The sequence below is a fragment of the Sciurus carolinensis genome, unplaced genomic scaffold, assembly GCF_902686445.1.
Source record: "Sciurus carolinensis unplaced genomic scaffold, mSciCar1.2, whole genome shotgun sequence".
Classification (NCBI taxonomy): Eukaryota; Metazoa; Chordata; class Mammalia; order Rodentia; family Sciuridae; genus Sciurus; species Sciurus carolinensis.
Genome location: NW_025920146.1, coordinates 709,688 through 716,158, shown reverse-complemented (window position 1 = coordinate 716,158; position 6,471 = coordinate 709,688).

The following is a 6,471-nucleotide window of genomic DNA, read 5'->3' as shown; positions in this document are numbered from 1 at the left end:
CCATACCCAGTAACATGAAATTAGACCTCTGTCTCTCACCCTGCACAAAACTCAACTCAAAATGGATCAAGGACATAGGTATTAGATGAGAGACCCTGCACCTAATAGAAGACAAAGTAGGCCTGAGTCTTCATCATGTTGGCTTAGGATCAGACTTCTTCAATAAGACTCCCAAAGAATAAGAAATCAAAACAAGAATTAATAAATGGGATGGACTCAAACTAAAAAGATTTTTCTCAGCAAAGGATACAATCAATATTTTGAAGAGTGAGCCTACAGAGTGGGAGAAAATCTTTTCCGCATGCACTTCAGATAGAGCACTTATCTCCAAAATTTATAAAGAACTTACAAAATTTTACACCAAAAATACAAAGAACCCAATCAATAAATGGTCCAAGGAAATGGACAGACACTTTACAGAAGAAGATATGCAGGCAATTAATAAGTATATGAAAAAGTGTTCAACATCTCTAGTAATTAGAGAAATGCAAATTAAAACACTCTAAGATTTCATCTTACTCCAATTAGAATGGCTATTATCAAGAACACAAAGAATAATAGATGTTGGTGTGGATGTGGGGGAAAATGCTCACTATTACATTGCTGGTGGAGTTGCAAACTGGTATAGCCACTCTGGAAAACAGTGTGGAGAATTCTAATCCTCAGAAAATCTGGAATGAACCCACCTTTTGACCCAGTTATCCCACTCCTCGGTTTTTACCCAAAGGACTTAAAATCAGCAAACTACAGTAACATAGCCACATCAATGTTTATAGCAGCTCAGTTCACGATAGGTGGATTGTGGAATCAATCTAAATGTCCTTCAACAGATGAATGGACAAAGAAACTGTGGAATATATACACAATGGAATATTATTCAGTCATAAAGAAGAATAATATGATGGCATTTGCAAATAAATGGATGGAATTTGAGAATATCAAGCTAAGTGAAATAAACCAATCCCAAAAAACAAAGGCCAAATGGTTTCCCTGATAAGTGGACAATGATATATAATGGAGTGGAGGGTTGGGGAGTGAGAGAATAATGGGGGAACTTTGGATTATGTAGAAGGAAATGAGAGGGAGGGGGTATGAAAATTGTTGGAGTGAAACACACTTTATTACCCTATGTACATGTATGGTTACATGAATGATATGAATCTATATTGTGTACAACCATAGAAACAAAATGTTGTACCCCATTTGTGTACAATGAATCAAAATGCAGTCTGTTAAAAATTAAAATGTAAATAAAAAAGAAGTCTCACTTAGAGCAGTTATCTCAGCTTATAAAGCATTAAGGAGGAAGTATTCTGACCTTTTAAAAACTGATTTTCTATTGAATATTACAATTCTTCAGGGGCACTGTACCACTGATTCACATCTCCAGCCCTTTTTATTTATTTTGAGACTTGGTCTTGCTGAGTTGCTGAGACTGGCCTGGAATTTGTAATCCTCCTGCCTCAGCCTCCTGAGTTGTTGGGATTAGAGTCCTGCAGCAGTGTACCTGGTTTACATATTAAAATTCTTATTAAGGCAAGCAGAGCTGTTTAACCTAATTTTTCTAATTTTTCTATAGATAGTTGGTTTAATTTTATTGAATTTTACTGGCAAGGACAAAAAAGTTATGTTTTTAATTGGATTCAGTGTTTCAGGGAAATCAGGATGCCAGGTTTTGTCTGTGTGGTTTGTTTGTTGCCTTGGGTATATCTAAACTGTGGCCTCTATTTTTATATTTCTTCCACAGTTCTGCACTATTTTGGTCATTCTCTCAGTTGAACTGCTTGACCAACTATTTAGTGCTAGTGTTAATCATCACCACAAGTTGTTTTCATTTCCATAGATATTCAGATGTCCTCAAACTAGTGTCTCAGTAGGTTCATTCAGTGATTTACTTCTTGTAGGTCCTCTTCAACCTCACAGAGGTCATGTGTCAAGTTGTGCTGACAAGCATTCAAGATTCTGGAGAGAATACAATGTACAGGGAGGTTACCAACATGACTAATAAGAAGATAATATCAAGGTCTGCAAGAACCAATATTTGATCAACTAAATAGATCAATTTATTGTACTTCCCTAATCTGGTGGAATACCAGAACTTTAAACAACAATCTCTGTTTTGGGTTACAATTCCTAATATATTGACATGGAAACATTTTTTTTAATATGACAGTTCTAGTCAAATAAATTTTTCTGGTTGTGGATTGAGTGTCTCTGGTGACATCAAGCATTGAGGTAAAACTTTTTCTATGGCCCACATAGCAATATGCATGAAATTTGTTCATATGTGAACTGCTTTGGTGATTTTTCTGAAGTTTAAGGCAAATCATAAACTACAGAATCAAAGGCAACTACAGAAAGTTTTGCAGTTTTAGAAATGAAAACAAAGGAAACAAACCACCTTAGTTATTTTAGAAGACAGTTTTATTAAATAATCAAAGACCTGATAAACACACAATATTTTTTTCTTATGTGAATTAATTTGAAGGAAAAAAATAACAAAACAGAAACCTTTTTATAATCTCTAATGATAAACATACTAATAACCTAAGGAAAATTTGTCATTTTAAGAGAGAGAAGACAAAATTCTAGCTTTAATTATATCACTGTACTTTTGATAATAAGTCTATGTCTCTTTCTGTAATAATGCGTTACCTCATTTTATAAAACAAGTTATTTTCTTTATTTTAACAAAAATATATTTAAATTTTTTTTCATGCTTAATTTTTCATAATTAATATTAGCCAAGCATGGTTGTACATGTCTCTAGTTCCAGCTATTCAGGAGGCGAAGGCCAAGGGATCACATGTTTAAGGGCAGCCTGGGCAACTTAGAACCTGTAATAAAATAAAAAATAAAAAATAAATTTTTAAAACATCCTAGGGATGTATCTCAGTAGTAGAAAATCCTGGCTTTAATCCCCAGTACAGTAGGGAGTGGGGACACAACCATAACCCCAGCTACTGGGAGGGGTAAGCAAGGAGGATCATGAGCTCAAGTCCACCCAGGGTAAGATAGTGAGGACTTGCCTTGAAAAAAAACAGTAGCAACAAAAACAAAATAAAAACACAAAAGACAACTACATACACATAAAAAAAAAAACACAAACACATCTTAGTTTCTTTAAATACTTTTTATATGTTGGTCCCTCATCTTTGCAATTTTTAGTAGTTTTAGTTACATATATTGATTATAATTTTAACCATCCAGTAGCATTTCTTTTACAAAGAAATTAGAAAATTTCAATTATAGACTGTCACATCAGCATTCTGAGCAGACTAGTAACATTTTTTTAAAGAAATATTTTTTAGTTGTAGAAGGTCTTGTATTTTATTTATTTATTTTATGTTGTGCTAAGGATTGAACCAGTGTCATACATGTGCAAGGCAAGCACTCTGCCATTGAGCTACAAACCCAGCCCCTAGTAAATCTTATGAATATATTATGTTATACTTTATAAGGTCTAACCTCCTCTTAGTATAAATTCTCAACTCTAGAAAAAAGAGGATATTAATAGAACCAAATATCTTTACTAACATAAGAGAATCTGTAGAGGAAGCACATTTTTCATGTTCCACAGTATTTATTTTATTTATGTGAAAATAATTCAGATGAATATGCACAAAGAATGTCTATATATTGATGATATTGAAACACAGAGATACTTTTATCTCCATTGAAAGCACCCAGACAACCTTTCCAGATGCAGGAACTCATGCAAGAGGTTTTATTAAGTGGACAGGCAGAGTGCCTGCCTGGAGGGTGAGAGAGAGAGAGAGAGAAAATGAAAGAGAAAAAGAGAGAGAGAGGGAGTGAGTTGAGAGGGAGTGGGAGAGAGGCAAGAGCAAGCAAGAGAGATAGAGTGAGGAGGAGAGAGAGAAAGAATGGTAGGGAAGCTATTCTTAAGTAGTGGAAATTTGCAGGCTAATGACAATGGACTAATGGCTAATGAGAAGGTTTACAGGCTAACAATCTGGATCAATGGCTGCTGAGAATGTTTACAGGCTGACAAGCAGATCAATGGCTGGATAGGATGTTGGCAGACTGATGATCTGGGTTGTAAAATGATGTGTGTGTGTGAGGGCAAAATACTGGTGGTATCAAAATAGCAGATCTGATGCCAATATTCCACCCTTTTGCTTTTAGAGATACTGGGAATGGGACAATGATCTTTCTTCTGTAGCTTGTTCCTGTTGGTTAGGAGCCAAGAGTCTCATTCCTGTAAAAAAAAGGAAATAGGGAGGGCTTTAGGTGGGAGCAGAGTTTTTTGGAGTCAGAGGTGTCAATAGTGAATTGTAGGTCTCAGCTTTGGGGTGTCAGGGGCTGGTAGTATTAAAGGAGAAGTGGTTGATTGACCAATTGGTTGGTGAACTTATGTGTGTCTGCCAGCTGCAGAACTTGTATATCTGGATCTATTTTTTAAATTTTAATTGTTTGAGTGTTCACTATTTATGTCAATTGTGTTATCATGTACATTCATAGACAACACAATATACACATAACACACAAGAAAAGGCTTGTAGCCTTTTATAAATGAATCTCCATTGCAATGTAACAGATGTTCAAAAATAACTCTAGAGTTGAATAAAAATAGAAATGATCAGAAAAACATTAACCTAGGTTTGTAGGAGCAAAATTGTGAGCTTGAAAAATACAGCATTTAAGAACAAAACAGGAGTTCTAGAAGAAAAAAAATGATAATGGCCATTAATTATTCTAATAAAATAGTATGAGGGAGTGAGAATAAAAGGCAGAGAGAGGGAGGGAGAGGGAGATGTAATTGGAGAAGAAAGAAGAGAAAGAAAATGTTAAAACCATTGTTTTGTGTTGCAACCCAGGAGAAGTTTAAACTGTACACTTTTTCCTTCAGTCTCAGGTTGATTCCTTGCTGAGCCTCCTGCAGCCTACATTCCAATGTAGACTTCAGCAAAGCTAGGCAGGGGAAATTGCCTAGGGCTTCTTAAAGGACATGGAGGAGCAGGGGTTGGAGGGGCCTCGGCCACAGGGGAATGGTATAGGGGTGGTTCATCAACCAAGTTGAAGTCAGAGGAGGTGGAGGGATTGAAAGGGGGAGAAGAAGCCAAAAGGAGGTGTTCAGGTTTGCAGGAAGAGCAAAGATCAGCTTTAGTGTCCAAGATAGAGAAAACTTGAAGATAAGGAATCCATTTCCAACTACCCACTCACAGCCATTATGTGGCCATTTTGGATTAATTATCTAAAGGATAAACTTTGGTATTTTTAGGCCAGGGGTCAGGTAAAGGGGTTTAAGATTTTCTAGTAGACACTCCATGGGTAAATCTGCCAGAATGGAGGACCCAGATCCCATGGTGGAGACTGATACAGCCGAGTCAGTGTCAAAGATGTCCCAAGGTCACAGACTAGATAGAGTTGGCTGGAGATGAGAAGGTAGCACAGTGACTGGTGATCAGGGTTGTAAAATGGTTGGGGGGTGCAGAATACTGGCAGCATCAAAATAGTAGGTCTGGCACCAATACCCACTAATGTATATTCTTTTTTGTTTTTTTAGAGCTTTGTAATTATACATAGTATTTGGGTTCATCCTGACAAACTCATATATGTATGAAATTGGTTTTCAGTTCATAATTCATCCCTTTTCCCTCTCCCTTTCCTGTCCTCTCCTCTCTCCCCTCTTCCATTATCCTTCCTCTACTCTACTAGACTTATTTTTGCTTATCTATTTATTCATATTTGATTGGTTCTTTTTACTTATGAATAAAAGTGAAATTCCCTGTGGTATATTTCTATGTATATAGCATGATTTTAAAATAATTTATTCTGTATTGAGTGGGGATAAATTTTTATCTCTGCTTTCTTAGGGTTTTTGTCTGGGTCTGAGAAGTAAGTGACATAAAATGGTTTCATGGGAGAAAAGCATACAAATTATTTAATATAAATGTTATGTGACATGGGAATCCTTGTAAGGAAATGAAGACCCAAAGATTCAATAGGGTTGAATTAGACAAAGAGTAGTAAATTATGAAAATATGACAAGCAAGGAGGCTTGGACTAGGATAGTTAGTAGGATAGAGAAATTACTAGGAAAATAAGGGTTAGCTTAATAAGGGTTAGGTTAATAAGGGTTAGTTGGTTTGTACAGATTTTCCTCAACCTCAAATTTCAATCCATGGTGATAAGAAGGTTACTTTTCTTCTTGTATAGGGAGGTTGTCTTTCACATATGATTTATTTATTTATTCACTTTTAGGATTTGCCTCTTTTATTTTTCCCCATGCCTTACAATTTGAACTGGAGCATCTCATCTTATCTTCTGCTCTCAGACTGGAATTTACACTATTCCTGGGCTCACCTGGGTCTCAGGTCTTCAGACTTGGACACCGCCAGTTCTCTTTGGTCTCCAACTTATAGACAGCAGATCAGAGAACTTTCCAGCCTTCACAATCTGTCACATGGGAATTTTATCTCCTTTAAATTTTAAAGGTTGTTTAAACTT